At 44.6% G+C, this 19,286-nt stretch overlaps 1 protein-coding gene across 1 annotated transcript in view; it reads right to left on the bottom strand.

Annotated features, from left to right (window-relative positions):
- Positions 1-19,286, bottom strand: part of LOC146811634 (transmembrane protease serine 9-like) — a 1,785,969-nt gene that overhangs the window by 671,912 nt on the left and 1,094,771 nt on the right. The window lies entirely within an intron of this gene.

Genomic DNA, 19,286 nt, shown 5'->3' with positions numbered 1-19,286 from the left:
ATCAAAAGTTAGAATAAACGTATAACTTAGTAGCATTTTCGTAACATGAATTGTGTAACATTTCTTTTATTCATAAACAGGCCTTGTTCACTTTCCTCGGGGGAAAAAGATACAACATTCGTGAATTTTCCGAACAAGGCCATGGGAGACACTTCAGAAAAAGAGGATCGGTGACTTGAAAAAGTACGGGGTAAGTGCTGTCTGGAAGGTCGGCGGCAGGCACTATTTCCGAAGAAGAGAAGATGTTACTTGAACAGATGTAGCTCTCCAAAGTGAGCAAATAAAGTCACACTGAAAGTCATTATTGAAGTGTAACAGAGTAAAACAGGACAGTGATTTCTCAAACAGGATGGGGGAGTATTTATAAAATACGGACAGAAGCTCTCACTAGTGAGCTCAATACAGAACTATTATAAAGGGCAACTAGGTAAAATCAGCAAAAAGATTTGGACAGAATGACCTCATGAAGCAGCAGATTTCACCAGTAGATGGCACTAGACATAATGGGCCTCATTTATGAAAAGTGACGCATTGCTGCGTAAAAACAGTGATGCGTCAGTTTTCATGGCGCCCTCCTTCCGACATGCTGGATGCGTCATATTTACAGTATGACGCATCATGTTGCAAGGAGTTACTAGATACGTCAGTATTTCTGACGTATCTGTAGGCGCAAAAATTATGCATTGCTGGAGTGTGTCACAAAAGTGATGCAACTTCAGTAATGCAGCTGATGTTGTTGCATCAAGGATATTGTGCTGCAAAACTAAGGGGCATATTATCAAGCACGGCGTTAAAAGCGGCGATAATGGGCTTGATAATATGCAGCAGAAAATTCCAATAGAAGCCCATGTTGACACCAGAACATGGGCTTCTGTGGGAATTCTCAAGGGCATATTATCAAGCCCATTATCGCCGCTATAGCGGCAGTTTTCTGCCGCTAAAGCGGCAATAATTTTAACGCCGTGTCTTGATAATATGCCCCTATATACTTATAAGGTAACAAAAGCGAGACCTATTGGCTATGCCAATGCTTGTGATACATTCATTCTGAGTGTGCTGAAAGCTCCGTCCAAAATTTGGTGCTGGTGGAAATAGAAGAAGGACCAGAAAACAAGCGGAAGATAAGAGCTTAAAACGTTTAGAAAAGAAACAGATATCTGTTATGGATTCTTTTGGAGGCCATTTTGCAAAGTTTGAATTAATTTTCAAGCTAAAAGTCAACTAGAGTCTATTTCTGCTCCTGCATGGGTTATCATTGTGCTTATCACAATGCAAGAAATTTGCATGTTAGCAGTGTTTCCTCTTACATGCATGTCTTTGTAGTTTTATATAGTGTGAGCTCGACCAGAATGTATTGGAGCTCTTTACATGAGCACTAGTTACGTTACACAAGAATCGCCTCTTCCTTGGAAGTTGGACGTCTCCAAACAATTAACTACTGATCCAGCCAGCGTCCTCCTGCTGGACAACCAAAACAAACCATTAGTGAAATCGCCATGGGAGGAGCGAACCCTGGTCTAAACATTTATAGTATTTGAACGCAGCTAGCACAATCTGTTACAGGCTACTACCACTATAATTTAGCTGTAGGGAGTAATAGTAGAGAAGGATTTTATTTGCCATAGTACTCACATTAAATGTTTGCTTAAATGAGTTTAAGAATATATTTTATGCTGACTTGATTAAATCCCTCCATCGCTATTTTGAGGAGAACGTGGGGTCAGTGCCTTCAGCTATCTCCCTGTGGGAGGCCTTCAAAACAGTACTTAGGGGGGAGGCCCTATCCCTTATTTCCCACGCCCGGAGGCGCGAGCGGGAGGAGGTGACCCGGGTGGAGGCTGAAATAGCGGAGCTGGAGGGTAATCTAGAAGATGGGGTGACGGACGCTGCACTACATGTCCTCCAGCTCAAGCAGGCGGCTTATAGGGCCCTCGTTACGGAGGCGGCCAGGGGCCTTAGTAGAGAGCAACAGGGGCGGCTGTATGATGTGGGTGATAAGGCTGGTAAACTGATAGCGTGGTTGGATAAAAAGGAAAGAGCGAATCGTGTGGTCCCGCTGATTGAGAAAACGAATGGTGTGTGTGTAACTGAACCAGAAGAAATTGTCTCCTGCTTCGCGGAGTATTTCCGCGAGGTGTATTCCCCGGTCTCTTCTTGCTCGGAAGAGGACTCCCGTGCCCTGCTCAGAGATATCGCACTGCCTTCCCTGTCCGGGGAGGACAGGGTGTCGCTGGACGCCGCTCCCACCTCCGACGAAATCGCCCTCGCCATACGCTCGGTCGCTTCGGGCAAGGCCATGGGCCCGAATGGTATCCCTATCGAGCTGTATAAGCTGCGGCCGGATACATTGGCGCCTCACCTCCGCGCAATGTTCCTTGCGGCCCACTCAGTGGGCTCCCTTCCGCTTGACCAGCGTCTGGCTACAATCGTGGTGATCCACAAGGAAGGGAGGCCTCGGGATCGGGTTACTTCTTATCGGCCTATCTCACTACTGAATGCGGAGCCCAAAATTCTCGCTAAGGTACTCGCCAATCGGCTGGTCGGTGTGGTGGGAGATCTGGTTCATCAGGACCAGTCTGGCTTCATTCCCCATCGCAATACAGCCCTTAATCTGCGGCGTTTGCATGGGGTGCTTGCGCGCGTCCCATTCATAAGGGAACCGGCCATTTTGGCGTCCTTAGACGCCACCATGGCGTTTGATACGCTTGAGTGGCCATACATCTGGGCGATGCTTGCTAAGTTCGGGTTCGGCCCAGGATTCATCAGTTGGGTCAAATTGCTGTATGCGGGCCCATTGGCACAGGTGGTCGTGAACGGAAGAGTATCGGCCCCGTTCGAGCTGGGCCGGGGCACGCGGCAGGGCTGTCCCCTGTCGCCGCTTCTTTTTGCGCTTGCCTTGGAACCCCTGGCGGAGTGGCTGCGGTGGGAGCCTTCCATCCGTGGTCTCCGTTGGACCCCCGAGTATGAGGATCGCGTATCCCTATACGCTGATGACATCCTTCTGTACCTAGCCTCCCCACGCAAATCACTTATAGTCCTAGTTGATGTTTTACACTCGTTTGGTCGTAACTCCGGTCTCGTCATCAATTGGGCTAAATCGTGTGTGTATGTTCTCTCTGGGGAGGCTCCTATTCTCCCGCGGGGCTGTCCGATCCAGATCGCCCCGCAGGGATTTCGGTACCTGGGTGTCTTCATTACTCTGGACCCGGAGGCCCGGTATGAACGGAATCTGCTTCCCCCCCTCCAGCGTCTGCGGGTAGATGTCGCACGCTGGCGGCGCCTGCCGCTTTCGCCGCTTGGCCGGGCGGCATTGTTCAAGATGATGTCTCTGCCGCGTTTTCTGTACGCTTTGCAGAACACTATGGACTTGGTCCCGGCGCGCTACTTCCGTGAGGTGGAGAGTCTGCAACGCCGCCTGTTCTGGGACGGGAGGCCGCGCATTGCTCTGGCTAAGCTGACGCTCCCATGGTTTGACGGGGGGATCGCCCTCCCGGATATTAAACGGTACTATTGGGCCTCCCAGCTCGCTGCCATTAACCACGGCCTCTACGGGCCCGCCTTAAACCCGGCTTTTGAAATGGACAAGATGCTCCTGCCAGGTGGCGACTACAATCGAGCGCTCTATTCTAGCGCGCCCGACGCTCGTCTGACGGGCCCCACGCGTGTCATGGTGCAAGTCTGGCACGCGGCCAATGCAGCTATGGGGTGGAAGAACCGTTTGACCCGGGCATCACCACTATACGCGTCTGAGCGGTTAGGTTCCCTGTGGACCTCTAAGGGCTTTGAGAAGTGGGACATAATAGGTATCAGTAAAGTGGGGGATCTTTGGACGAGGGGAGGATTTAAAACGTTCGATATGCTGCAGACGGAATTTCAGTTGCAGGGCAGTGAATACTTCCGGTATTTGCAGGTCCGTCATGCGCTGGGTTCCGTCTTCACGGACGTTGCCTCCATCCCGGAATATTCCCCCCTGGAAGATAGAGTGCTGGATGGGCACGTCCCGGACAGCACGATCTCACTTATATACAAAAAGCTGGTAAACGACCGCTCGGGCCTGTTGACTGCCCTTCGTGCGGCTTGAGTTGCCGACGGGCTGGAGTTGGACGACGAGGACTGGACTTCTGCGGTGGCCTCCCCGAAGGAGGTGGCCATACCGGCTCGCCTTCGCTTCGTCCAGCTCAAGATACTCCACCGGGTCTACATGACGGGGCCAAAGCTTCTGCGTATGGGCTGCGCTGGAGATGGGTTGTGTAAGCGTGGGTGTGGTGCTTTGGGGACCTTTATGCATATTTTGTGGGAGTGCCCGGAGGTAGAGGGGTTCTGGCGTGGTGTACATAAGGTGCTGCGACTGGTTACGCATGTGGCGCTGTTGCCCGAAGCGAGGAGATGCCTGTTGAATGTGTGGGAACCGACTGATTACTCAGCGCCGCAGACGTGGTGGGTGACTCTGGGATATATGGTAGCCAAGCGTGATATTGCTCAACTGTGGGGATCCCAGAGGCCCCCGACGGTCTCGGCCTGGAAAGAACACATGGACTGGTGCATGTTTCGCGAAAAAGTGGTGTATGTGGCGAGGGGTAAGCCTGGGACATGGGTGAAAGTATGGGGCCCCTGGAACGCCTACCGAGGGGGTATCTGCGCGCCACCGCTGCTGCCTGATCCCTCGCCAGCCCCATCCCCTTAGCCGACTCATTCCCCCCGCTGCCGGGCATTGGGTTCCCCCAGTCCTCGCTTTGCTCACTTCCCCCTCTTCACACTTCTGTGTATAGTTGGGATCCCCCCCTCTTGGGGAGCACGTGCTGCCTTTTTTTGATTGTGGGTTGCCTTGTGGGTGTGGTTTTAATTTTTTGTTGTTCTTACTTTAAAATGAAACCGCATAATGGGGCCTGGATGATGTGGTTTCCAACATTGTTATCTATTGAGAAACGCTCCTCCTGTAATACCATGTGTTCCATGAATATATGTTGTATGTTCCTACTATTGCTAGCGGCCGGCCGGAAGGTTGTGGGCCCATACTTGTATACTTTTAAGACCTGTAATAAACGGTTTCAAAAAAAAAAAAAAAAAAAAAAAAAAAAAAAAAGAATATATTTTATTAATGCCACAAATACGAGACTATATAATGTTATCTAGGGCTAGAATGATCTAAACATATTTTTAAAATATTTAATTATGGTTGCTCATGGTTTTAACCGTTTTATTTATAGGTTAGATTAGCTTCCTCAACCAAAATATTCTAGACCTCTTGATCACTAAGTCACTTTTGCGGTTATTCATATTGATGCTTGTTTGATTGCCCTTACCAAAACACTTTATTATGTTCTATATGAGGTTTTTAAAATTTTATGTAAGTAAACATTTTTAAATGTATAACTGACATGTTTAGCAACATTTTACATATTGGACATATTGTACACATATACAGGTTGATATTGTAAATTGATAGTGTTGTTTTTAAGGTCTTTGACCAAAATAAAGTGCTTGAATTAGACTGAGGCACTCTACAGCTAACTTCTACAATTCCAGATCCTGGCCAGCAGCGCCAACTTAAAAAGAAAAAAAAGTATGTGAGCACATCTTACCATAACTGCTACAGCTAAACAAAGCAATACTCATGGCGCTGCTTAAACAAATATTGTCAGAGTCAATAGGTCTGACTTGAATATGAGAAGTCATGCACCAATACTGTTTAATGTTAGTACATTAAAGCCATACCGGTTGGCTTTGTCAACAAGCACTGAACTCAGGGCCGGCTCTAGAGCGGTGCGATCGGTGCAATCGCACCAGGCGCTGACTTAGGGTGGTGGGGGGGCGTGTTCATAGTTTAAAAAGACCTGATGCCACGTACTTTGTCCCAGCAATATGCAGCCATCAATAAAAATGACAACACTAGTGATTAATGTTCTTCCTGGAGCAGGGCTGGCTTTAGAACTGGTGGCGCCCTGTGCGAGAATGTTTGTTGGCGCCCCCCCCTGACCACCTCGCCACAGATTCCCTTACTACCACCATTTGACAATGCCCCCCAAGTCTCCTTAACCACTATCCCTTATATTAATTTATACCAGTTTATGATGTCAGAAAACTTTACATCACACACATTGCACAGACAATCATACATGTGTAAATCACTGTAGAGGAAATGTTAAAAAAGACAGAGGCCTACAAGGTGTAGGAGTCATATGCCATCCAAATTGGCTTTGAGTAAAGTTTAAGAGCCCTTGGTCTGGAAAAGCACAAATTCAGAATGTAAAATGTAACACCGTTGTTAGGGGTATTCTTTAATAATAAGAATGTATTTCTACTCAAATGAACCCTTTTTGCAATATTAGGATTAGGAAAGACTGGGCAAAAAAACATATAGCTATAATATATTCCTTGCAGTTTGCATGCAGCTTTTAAATGACCGTTAATAGCTCACTACTCTATATTAGTATTTTAACTTTTAACTGTAAGTAACACAATTAGATCTTTGACAAAAAATTAACCGATTGACCATTTATAGTGTATGCACTTTGTGATCTGAATGGCAGCAGGCATATTAACCTTCTGCACTATCATGAGTCAAAACTTCCTCTACCAGACAAAGCTCTGGTCTGTCTCCAGGAAGAACATTAATTGCCAGAGTTATCCTGACATTTTTGCTTGTTGCATGGCTAAACCTTGTACCTTATAAGTGTTTAGCCATGCAACAGTTGATGTTGTTGCACCAAGGAAATTGTGCTGAAGTTATCCAGCACAATATCAAAGTGACAGAAAGAGTGGTAAACAGAAAGGAGCATATGTGGAGAGAGGGGACCCGATAAAGTCAGAAGGTGAGATAGTCGCTGATGGGGGGAGGGTACAGGGGAGAGGTGCAGGGAGACAGAAAATAGATTGAAGGAGAGGCTACTGGGGCAGGCAGAGCAAACAAAAGTGTGGCTCTCAAGAAGAAGGTGAGAGGAGAGAGAGGAAGGAATGCGAGACAGGAATGGAGGGATGAGACAGGCGGGGCAAGGGGGTGAAAGATTGAGATAAAGGAGCAAAATAGAGAAAGATTGAGGCAGAGTAAAAATGAAAGGTAAACGGAGTGGGACGGGAGCGGGCCAGTGAGAAAGAGTGAGGTGAAATTCAAAGGCAGTAGAGGAAACAAGCATTTGCAATGCAATAGGTCTCGCTTTATAAAAGTGTGAGCAGTTGGCATTGCTAATAATAATGCAACACTAGCTATTGGCATTGTAAATGATAATGGCATTTATTTATGTGTTTGTTTTATAAAATAGATAAAAAAGGCATTGTCATGAACAATGCCAATAGCTTAAACTTTTGCAAATGCGAGACCTATTGCATTGCAAATGCTTGTCTTTGTTTGCTGGAGTTATCCACAATCGTCGGCCCACGCACCCTTGTCATTGACATCATCAGATACGTCATCCTCAATGGAGATCACCCAAATACTGATTTTAATATAATTTCTCTTTGGGCTTTTAAACGTGTTTCTGTCTGCTGGGGAATGTAGATATTTATTTTTCCTACTATAATGTTATGAGTGCACATTGGTATTACTGTCTGCAGGCCTGCGGTGTTGGTGCCAACGTGAGAAACATTTAAACAGTGTCACAACGCGTTTGTAGATCGCGTCAATGTTGGCAATCTTTATTACAGCTGGGATTTTGGTGTTTTTTTTTAGGTCTGCACAAATGTGCTTTTTTTCCAACCTTTGCAAAAGTTTGTAGCAACGTTCAATGAGATACACCAACTCGAAGTGGGACACCAACACGTTCTACTTTTTTCACTCAATTAAAGATTTATAAAGTGCAACAAATCACCTGTGAGGGTCTCAAGGAGCTAGAATGGCCAGTTGCTTGGTGGTCATCTGCAATCTTCAAATTGACAAAATCTTCAGCAAAGTTCTGAAGTTGAACATCCACACCATAATAATCCACATTTGTAAAGCGTGAACAATCACCCGTAAGGGTTTCTAGGCGCTGGGGGCCGTCGGGAAGATGAAGCAAGCTATTGCCCAGAGTCACATGGTGCTGGGCTAATCTGCCGCCGGGGATCGAACCGTGATCCCCAGATTCCGGAGTCAGTCGCCCTGGCCGCGGCGCCACACCTCTTCCCTTCCCATAAGAACGCCCTCACTACATAATTCGTCTATCGCACTCTGTGACAACTATTTAAAGGGGCCCCATTTCTATACTTCCACTGGGGGATCATCGAATGTCAGCATAAACTCTGGCCTTTCTCACACACATTTGGGAACTGGCTTTGGCATTAAGCCAAACCCTGCTTACAATTATACCGCTGCAACTACATTAGGTGCACTCTCCTTATCTTGTATTACAAGGAGTGATACTTGCATCCCACACTTCTGTGATGTAACTTTCACCACGTGCAACCACACTGGTCTCCAAGATTTGCTATATTTCCATGCTACGCGCCCACCCATGTTCACACAGTAACTATATGCTGTATATGACTAAGAGGTTATAAGAGAAGTCATCGGAGTTGCCATCAAAGATGTCATTTAACACGAAATGATTGATGTAATGTGAGGTAATAAGCAATGCATGGCAGGGCTGCTCAGTGAACTATAACTGCTGAATTTCAGTGTTTTTTGTTTTTAAATGTTAGTTTTATTTTGACATCTAATTATGACATCACTTTAACCTTTCTTTTTTATGTGAATCAATATATAGTGTGTATGTGTATATCTATATACATGTAATTGCACATGGATTAGTTTTAAAATACACACTAAAGTTACATAACAGGGATTCATTAACAGCGTCTCGCGCACATCTGCCTTTTAAAGAAAGCTCGGTTGGCTAGTGCACCTGTTGTAGAACTGTACGAGTCAGTTTAATCAGAGTTGCTGAGCAGACACATTACTTTAACCCGTCCACGTGTACGTAAATGGCTACATTTCTTGCATTCTGGTACTTGTAGTTTTTCCTGGTACCATATGTGTCGGAATGGAAAGGTCGTACTGGACGAGGTATTCACACCTGGCCTGGTACATAATCCCAAGTGGCCCCTTGGCCAGACCAGTCATGGCTCTTTAGGCAACATTTGTGTACTGATATACTGGACCGATTCATACAATGTTAAATGGGAAACTACCAGCCCCAGAATGCAACATCCCGTTGACTAATAAGGCATGGCTGATGAAAGGAGTCGGGCATGACGTGGGGCTGCGGGACAGCTAAGCCAGTATTACAACTCGAGATCTTTGCACTAAGTTTGGTCACAAAAGCTTCCGTCAGAGCAGCTCGCGGGCACTCGAGGGTTACACCGCATCGTGAAAACAAGTTCTATTTGCTGCTCTGTGCCCGGGGTCCCTGCTGCTGCCCACTGGTCTGGCAGTGCCCCGAGTGCGCTCTGCATTATTTGCCTTGCTGGCATTGCGTCAGTCCGTGCCAAGCCCACAGCAGAGGCCGTCTCAAAGGTCAGGAAGTCCGCCGACCGCGCCCCGTCTGGAGTAGTGCCTGGAAGCGTTTAGTAATGAACAAGTGAGCTGTTCCCGCCTCGCAGCTTCTCCCGCGTCTCCTCCCACTGCTCAATAATAAATGCGAGAGTTGCCGACTTCGGAACGGAGAAACTAAGGAGCATATTAACAAGCCAGGCGATAAAATTATCGCAGCTTTAGCGGCAGAAAACTGCCGCTAAAACGGCGATAATGGGCTTGATAATATGTTCTATGGAATTCCAATTGAAGCCTATGTTAAATGTGAATGACATCTAACATGGGCTTCAATTAGAATTCCATAGAGCATATTATCAAGCCTATTATCGCCGCTTTAGCGTCAGTTTTCTGCCGCTAAAGCGGCGATAATTTTATCGCCTGGCTTGTTAATATGCCCCCAAGTTTGAGCCTCTGCGTCCGTTCAACATCCTGTGATTCTGGGCAAATCACTTCAAATTCAGGTGCCTGCCATACATGAATGTGTCTGCAAGTGGTGCTCCGGAAAAGCACGGTGTAGATGGTTAAGTGCTGGTGCTGAGCACCGGAAACCACCGACTCAAATTAAGCACTGCTTAAAAAGAAAAGCGAGAATAGCTCTTGCAACTGACCTCTGTACAACCGGCCGGCGGCTGTTTGCGTGTAGCATGTGGGCCCTAATGCGAACTCGAGTTGGGGCCACTCGTGTTTCATCCTTCAAAACTCCTTAAATGGATGCCATTGATTTGAGCAGCAGCGCCAATAAGGATGAAGCAATTTAGCCCGTGGTCATCGGCTTTTCTTTGTGAGAGACCCCAGGGCTTGTAAGGGGTTGGATTGTTCCACTTTATTGAAAACCTAATTTTAGCCGTCAATGAGCCCTGGGTCGTGCTTGGCACTTTTAGCTAGTATCGAGTATTAATTAGTAAATGCGTGACTACAGGTCCCAGAATGCAAAGGGCTAACTGAAAAAACACGAAAGCTGGCTGATGGATCCATGGCCGCTATAAACAGTGCAGTAGGCCTATATTTTGGGGGACAATACACCACTGCAACACTACCTGCATTGTGTTTCAGAAGAACTGCAGTCTGTGCAGCCGCTGCACGATCTAAGCAGGCCTCAGAAGAGAGCCTTTCCAGGCTAGGCAGTGGCAGGAACAGAGTTAATCACCGCAAGTGTAGAGTGCATTTCTAGAAATAGTTCCAAAATATGTTGAGACAGACACGAGAAATGCAGCCAGTCTTCTTTTCGTGCATTGCTATTTTACTGTTCAATGTCTTCCTAAACAAGACAGGTTCTGAGAGAGGGAGGGGTCGGGTGAGTCTCAGACAAACGCCACAGTCCACAGTTCAGGAAAGAAGACGGATTGGCGGGTGGAGAGACGGGAGGACGAGAGAACAAAGAGAGATAGAGAAGGGGGCAGAGAGAGTAGAGGCACGAAGAACAAGAAGGGCTGGGCGAGAAGGGAGGGGGGAATGCCAGCAACAGAGGAGCCCGCGAAAGTGAAAGTGATCGTGATTACGATCGCTACGGAGGAAAGACACATGGCGCTGCGCGCGTGCACGTTCACGTGCACTGTAGCTTTAGGCCACGGCAGCACTTTGAGAAGCCCACATATAAAATGTCTCTTCGAGCCTTTGGCTCGCGAGACCTAAAAAGGGAGTGTTTATGAAGGAAGCAGAACGAGAGAGGAATGAGAGCGAGCGAGACAGAGAGACACTAATCTGTGTGCACCATTTGACTTAATAGAGGGAAGGATATGTGGCACGTGTTTTTACACATTTCCTAAATACACAGGCAATATGCCTAGGTGAGAAGATTGCTGAACTGTAAGCAAAAGGTATCGCATTAAAGGTACAGAAAAGCCCAAGCAAATCTTTATGATTTGATAGCCTAGTCTCTGTGTAGTCATAGGGGGGTTACAGGAGCTGTGGTGTCTGCCGTGACTGGCAGCTGTTAGGGGCACTGTGTTATCTTTGGCTGAGTAAGACGGATGGCTTAACGAAGTGACTTTCGAATGCGGGCATTGCGGTGTGAATATATTACATTACAATGTAAAAACAAACCACGCATTTCACCTGAATTCCGAGTACCTGCAGCAGTGAAAGATAAACCGGCCCTTACCTTGTGTTGTGCCCCATACAAACAGGCAGCAACCCGGGGCGTTCCTTTACTGCATGATGACACTCTTCACTAGGATCGAAAGCAGCTGACATGAGCAAAGATCTACGTTTAGATTCCACCCTGACAAGCGCATTTATCAAGTTATTTGGACTTCATATAGTGTGTGCCAGTTTTTAATTGCCACCAATTATAAGACGCGTTACTTAGATTTAGTGGAGGATTCATTACTTGCAAATGCAAACTCTAAGATATGTGTGGCTAGGGGGCGCCATGTTAATAAGTAAGTATTCGGCAGCTGTGTACAATAAAGGTATTGCGTGGCTGTGGATGAAGCGGGCACCATGTTAATAAATAAGCACTACGGGTATGAGGAACACTGCAGTAGAAGTGGGCTTATGGGGGTTACAGCGAAACCAATTGTGAGAGGCCAGCTTGGTGAAGACAAGGAAAGCACAGGCTTCAAATTACTTGCAAATGCAAACTCTAAGATGTGCGTGGCTAGCGGGCGCCATGTTAATAAGTAAGTATTCGGCAGCTGTGTACATTAAAGGTATTGCGTGGCTGTGGATGAAGCAGGCACCATGTTAATAAATAAGCACCATGGGTATGAGGAACACTGCGGTAGAAGTGGGCTTATGGGGGTTACAGCAAAGCCAATTGTGAGATGCCAGCTTGGTGAAGACAAGGAAAGCACAGGCTTCAAATGCGCTTCAACGCCTCGACATTCCTCTATAATGATAAAGTATTGATGGCTTGTTTTTAAACAGAGCTTTATACGTGTGCGCATGTCATGTCAGACGTCTGCAATAATTGCCTATTTAACAAGCATTGGCCTCGCGGCCGTGAAAGCAACGCGTCAGCGAAATTGATTGCGATCGCGGGCTGTAAGGGTGCCCGCGAGCGATGCACTTAATGACCCATGATGGAGGAAAGCCAGATGGCGGCTGTGCGCGTGCACACGCACGTAACCACAAGCTTGAAGCCAGCAAAAGCGTGTGATAGTGCTGGAGCGGGTTTATTTTAGAAATTTTGTATACCCTCTCCATTTTGCATGTTTACATTAATCAAAATAATTTACTAATAGTAATTGTACTAATTGGTTTGCAGTGCTTACTTACCAACCATATCAATAAATGAAATACACATAGGATTTGCATTTGCATGGCCTAACTAATACGTAAACTAAATTTGTACGCATATTAATGATAGATAATTAGAATATTGCATGCTATATGTTGCTTTCATGATGTATTTGTGATTCGTGCTTTATAAAGTGAGTATAACCCGCAATGAGTGTTGCTTTTGCTAGATAAATACACATTAGTGAGGGAATAATATTTTATTAATCATTTCTATGTATTAATTACGTTTTTGTGTTTCTTTGCTTAAGTTGACCATTCGGGCCTAGTTAAAATGGCCGACTTTCGTATCCGATGAGACCTGAGCTACTCCGTATGGTCCTGAGCGAAGTACGCCTGTGCTAACATCAGCAACAGTGGCCTCCTTGTGACCCTAACCAGACTGTACCCATCAAGGACAGCCCGGGACACCGGCCAAGTTGCAAAGAACAATGGACCGTCTTCCTAAACCGGAACGATCAAGACCCATGAACTCATAACCCAAACTTTGGTGGGAACTTGTCATCCCATATTGAACTGACCAATCGGAGAATGAGAAAAATTATATTGATACAATTTCATGTCAAATTTTATTATAAAAACCCATAGAATAGAGATGTTGACGGGTCGTTTCCAATTTCCTGACGTTATGCTGACGGAGAGGACGGTGACACTGCAGGACAGCTGTTTCCCTGACTCTTTGACGAACTGATCAGATGCCCAATTTCCTGATGAACTGAATAATTGCTTTCCAATGGGCATAGAATGACAGAACGACTAAATTTGACTTAGAGGACGACATTTAGCCAGAATAGGTAAATATGATGGCCAGCTGCTTGACTAATCATTGACATTTATTGCATTTATTTAGATAAAATGTATTGATTAATTACAGAATTGTGTTGGGTTGTTTATTTTCCGGAAAATGTATTGATGTAAAGAAATTATAGATTTAGAAATCATCTAAACCAGCGACTAGCTGATCCATGGCCTATCCATGAGAGGAGTACCAAAGAGTGAAATTTAGGCCTTAATGAATAGAGAAGGTTAGGTGAATCTATTATTCTTTAGGATAAGTGGGTATTTCCTTTCATTTACAGCGAATGGAACAATCATCTCCTTAGGAAAGCAGACCGATAGAGAATGAATGTTGGTGTTATGGGCCCCACCAGCGAGATTAGTGATTGAGTGTGTCTGTGAGATCTATGGTCTGTGACGAAGGGAGGGATTTTGTATTCCACGCTGCATCAGTTTTTCTGGTAGCAGTATGATGGTTAGCTATTGTTTTGGTTTAGTGATTATCGCCTGTACATTGCTTATTGATTATTGATTGATATTGGTTCATGTACTAATACTCTATGTTGAGTTACGTTGAGCTTTATGTTGTATGCACGGCTTCTGGGATGTAGGAAGTCGGAAATTTTTAACAGTTCCGTAGTAGAGTAGAGGCAAGAGCTGCTCTTGGGACAGACGGAATTGTGGTTGCCCGTAGGTACACGGGAGAAGCGTGTGACAAGTGAAGTTGCACGGCGCATTGTCTGGGTTCGGTTTGGTAGCATCATCGTGTGTTGCCATTAGAAACATTTCCTGTATGAAAGGAGCGTGTATGATAGCAAAGGTTACCTGTGAAATTTTGGTCTTAGGTACCAGGAATCCAAATGGCATACCAATAACGCTTATCACTGAAAAGGTAGCAGGTGTTCTCTGAGCTTGATAGAAGGATAGAAGGACAAAGTAGAGGGAAGCGCTGCTTTGTTAACAAATGATATAATTCTGTAGTAGGGCAGAGGTAAGCGCTGCTCTCGAGAAAGACAGAAGACTGTGTGAATGTTCTACATTTTTCTGCATGACAGTGTGTGTATGAAAAAGGCATTCCGATTAATGGCGAAACTCTAGTGTTATTTCTCAGGAGCATTGGGTCTACAACTAGGTGTCCTAATTCTAGAGAAGCGGTTAGTTGATGGTTGTTAGAAGGGTAAGGCAGAGGGATGTGCTACTTTATCAACGGAAGTATTGATTCCGTAGTAGGGCAGAAGTAAGCGCTGCTCTCGAGAAAGACGGAATTCTCGTGAGAAAGGTCTATTGCTGTTCTTTGGATAGCGAAGCGGACAATGGAGATGTTTTTATGTTGTCACTAATAGAATTGTAGAAATTGAAACAAAACTTACTGAGCGGATTTTTGTGAAGGAGGGGTCAGCAGGAGCAGGAGCTGCCGCAGCGGCTGCTGACGTCAGAACGACCGCGCTGGGATTGGATAGTCGGTCAGAGGCGTAAAACGCTCCGGATTGGTGCGTTAGTGTGAAGCCGCGCTAGGAGTGGAGAAATACAGGGTGACGTAAACGCTCCCTATTGGTGCGTTGGTGTGAGTCGCGCTGGGATTAGAGGATTGTGACAGTGACGTAGACGCCCCTGATTGGTGCTTTAGTGTAAATCGCGCTGTAATTGGATAGAATAGCGATACAGTAGTAAAGACTAGCGAAATACGGAAAACGAGAAAATGTATTACCAGCCGCCAGACAAGGAGAAAAAGACATGGTTTGGTAGAATCAAGAAGTGGTTTAAGAAGGATAAACAGGTCAAGCCTAGGGAAGGACAGTTACTTCCTCCACCGAAAACCCCCGCTTCTTTAATGATTGTGAAATATGGATACCATACTTGTATTTGGTTAGACAATTGGGTAAAATATACCAAGGACGATGGAGTCTTGGCATTTCCAGAACATGGCTCCTTTAACTTGGCAGTTTTAAGAAATTTGAGGGAAAAGATGATGTATCTAGAACCAAGACCTAGACCGACACAATTTGAGGCACTGACGGAGTGGGAAGACGAAATGCATGAACGAGAGAGACAAAGAAATGGTAGAGGATATAGATACCTGTTTGGTAGATCATACGGACATGAGACACATGATGATCGAATGAAAAGATGGCGGAATGCAAGTATGACTGAGGGTGTGTTTCCTGTAAGAACGGTAGGAGAAAATGAAGGAAGAAAGTGTGTGGAGAAAAGGCATAACGTGGAATCGAGTGGATATGAAGCGAATGAATCGGAAGATGATGTTCTTAATGATATGTTTTATAAAAATCCACCACCGTATCGACCAGAACCAGAAATGTTGACACCAAGTGCCCCAATGAGAGAGACATTACGAACTATTAAAACAGAGACTATGTCACCAGAGTTAGGAAAAGGTAACTCCACGAGAGAGGTAGAAAAACAGACAGAAAGTAGAGTAAATGGAGAAAATTCTGCGGAATTGGCCAAAACCACTCTAGAATTAACAGAGAAAATAAGAGAATTAACCAAAAATCTAGAAGCTGTAACAGTTCCAGTAACCATAGGTCCAGTAATGCCTATATTTGAGAAACAAAAGGATAGCGAACATTGCTTAACAGTACCTTATAGGAGCCATAATTTGATTGAGAATCCAGAACGGAGTCAAAATGAGAATCCATGGGGACCGACAATAAACATATTTGAACCAAGTGTTTCAAATGATCAATTTTTAAGTCAAAATTATACTGAAAAGAGTAGAATGACAGTGGAAACATTATTAGAACCACAAAGGAATCCAGAACAAGGTAGCATAGAAAACCCAGTAGGACCATCTGTAGAAGAATTAAGTGAATGGCTAAAGGGGTTACAGAGAAAAGACAAAGAATCCCAGTCAATAGATGTGGCCAAATTACGAATGGTATTAGAAGAATTAATAGTAGGAACTATCCCTACTGAAAAATTGAAGGCATATCAGGATGAAGAATTAATGTTTCTGTGCAAAAGTGTGACATGGAGAGCGAAAAACCTACATGAGACTAGGAGAAGTGCGAATGAAATGGGAATAGATATTGAAAAGGTAAAGGCATTGCAAAAGCCCTATCAAATTGATTTTACTGAAAAGGATATTGAAAATTTGAACACCACAGGACGAATAGGTCAGATTAAGGACATAATCATTTTATTGAGAAAATGGGGAGACGTGGATAAATGGAGAAGTAGGTGGTACAGAAAACGTGACGATGCCTCAGTAAAGACAGTATCAGCATTCCCTGTTAGAGAGAAAGAAAAGGTAGTAACTGAATACCCCATGAGGGAAATTCCAGGAGGAGGATATGTACACGTCCCATGGACAAGCCAGGACATTTTGTCTTTTACAAATGATTTCCCTCGACTATGCGAAAAGCCCGTCGAGTGGTACCGGCAGGTAGACAGATTTGTAAAATTGTCGAAAGTACTATGGATAGATTTGAATAGTCTATTTGACATAATAGTACCAGCAGATTTATGGACAGAGTGCAAGTTGAGGATCAACTGGCCAACTCAAGAATATCCTAGGGATCCTAAGACAGGAGCACCTGACCCAGAAGTAATGAAGAAATATGAACAGGTTATGGCATTTTTGAAAAATAAGGTACCCCCTAAAGAGACCGATTGGGTAAAAATTGACAGAACACATCAAGAGAGTAAGGAGTCAGTACATGCATACTATGAGAGGCTAATTCTAGCTTTTAAGCAGTTCAGTGGAGATGAGAACCTGAGTGATAAGGATTGGAGTCATTTTGTATACAGATTTGTATATGGTTTACATCCAGAAATTGGGGACATGATAAAACAACATACGGTTGATTGGCAAAATAAGAAAATAGATGAAGTATTGAGGTATGCTAAATATTTCAGTGATGAGATTGAGGCAAAACAGCGAAAATTAAAAGAAAAGGCTATGTGGGCACAGGTAAAGGTAGCGGAAAGACAAGAAGCTCAATTAGTAGAACAAACAAATAACACAGGAACAAGACCGAGATTTGGTCCTGGGAAAGGGAAAGGTAATATAGAAGAAGCTAAAAAGAAGTTCCCATGCCATAATTGCGGTAGGTTAGGGCATTGGAAATCCGAGTGTAAATTCCCTCCGAGTACTAATAATGAAAATCCATCATTGAATCCACAGGTGCAGAATGAGGTGAGTGGTCAACTGCAGCAACAGCAGCAGGTGGTTACCTCACAGAATCAGGTGCCAAAACCGCCTTTCCCGCAGAGCAGAAACTCTCAGAAGTATAGTAATGAATCGGGATTCTACAATGAAGAACAGGTAAATAAACAGCCACGCGCTCGTGCTGTTTCGCAGTATTGGCTGCAACGCGATGAGAGTGACTCAGAAGGAAGCTATTGACGGTGCCGAAGGGAGGAAGAAGAGTGCGTACTTGGCGCAACTCTAGAAGTAGACCAGATAGGACCATTTGTAGATGGGAAGGTTAATGATGAAAATATTACTTTCCTAGTGGACACTGGCGCTACTCGATCAACTGTTAGATCAGCTGATGTTAAGAATCTTCCTCTTTCGGATGAAACAATCCAAGTAGTTGGTGTGTCCAACAGACAGATAAAAACATACCTTACAGAACCAGTGAAAGTTAGTATAGGGAAATTCTCTGAAATGCACCGCTTTGTGGTGTGTGACACTAGTCCTGTGAATTTATTAGGTAGGGACCTGTTGTGCAAAATGAATTGCACTATATTCTGTACTCCAGACGAGATAGCATTTGAAACACCAGATGAAGATGTACTGTATAAAATGACCATAGCTAACAGAGAAAGTGAAGTTACTGAGACATATGCAATATTCAACCCTGATGAATTACCTAAAGAATTGAAGCAATCTGTAAAAGCAGAAGTCTGGGATTTCACTGGAGAAATGGAGGACTGATGAGAAATGTAGACCCAATAAAAGTAACTGTAAAGGAAGGAGTGAGTTATCCAAATGTCCCTCAATATAAATTGACACCTGAAATAATTGAAGGAGTAACTCCAATAATTGAGAAAATGATCAAGCAAGGAATTCTGAGAGAAATAATGAGTAGTCCATGTAATTCACCAATAATGGGACTGAAAAAGCCTAATGGGAAGTTCAGAATAGTGCAAGACCTGAGAAAAGTGAATAAAATTGTTGTGTCATGTTGTACCATTGTGCCAAATCCATCAGTGATTTTGTACCAGATTCCCCATGATGCGGAGTGGTATACAGTGATTGATCTATGCCATGCTTTCTTTTCTATTCCATTACATCATGCCAGTCAGCAAATTTTTGCATTTCGGTTTGGAGAACGTATTTTGGCATGGTGCCGAATCCCACAGGGGTATACAGAAAGCCCCTCAATATTTAATCAATTGTTGAAGAAGTCATTGTAAAGTCTACAAATGCCGGAAAGCTCAGTACTAGTGCAGTATATCGACGACCTTTTGGTGGCGTCGAAAACACGTGAAGCTTGTGAAGTAGACACTATAGCATTGCTGAATCATTTGGCAGATGGAGGACTGAAGGTGTCACCAGCAAAATTGCAGTATTGTAAGAAGGAAGTACAGTATTTGGGACATAAAATTGAGAAAGGACTAAGGAAAATAACGATGGACAGAATCAGAATCATAAAAGGAATGAGAGCTCCCATGACTCAAAGAGAGGTGAGAATGTTTCTGGGAATGGTGGGGTATTGCAGTCAGTGGATTAGTAACTTTTCCCTGATTGCAAAACCTTTGGTACATCTGACCAGAAGTGATGTAAAAGATCCCCTTGAATTGAACAAGGAAGAATTGGCAGCATTCAAACGATTGAAAGATGGATTGTGTGAAGCAC

The sequence above is a fragment of the Triturus cristatus genome, chromosome 7 (genome assembly GCF_964204655.1).
Source record: "Triturus cristatus chromosome 7, aTriCri1.1, whole genome shotgun sequence".
Classification (NCBI taxonomy): Eukaryota; Metazoa; Chordata; class Amphibia; order Caudata; family Salamandridae; genus Triturus; species Triturus cristatus.
The sequence above is the reverse complement of the archived record's forward strand: the minus strand, read 5'-3'. Positions and strand labels throughout refer to the sequence as shown.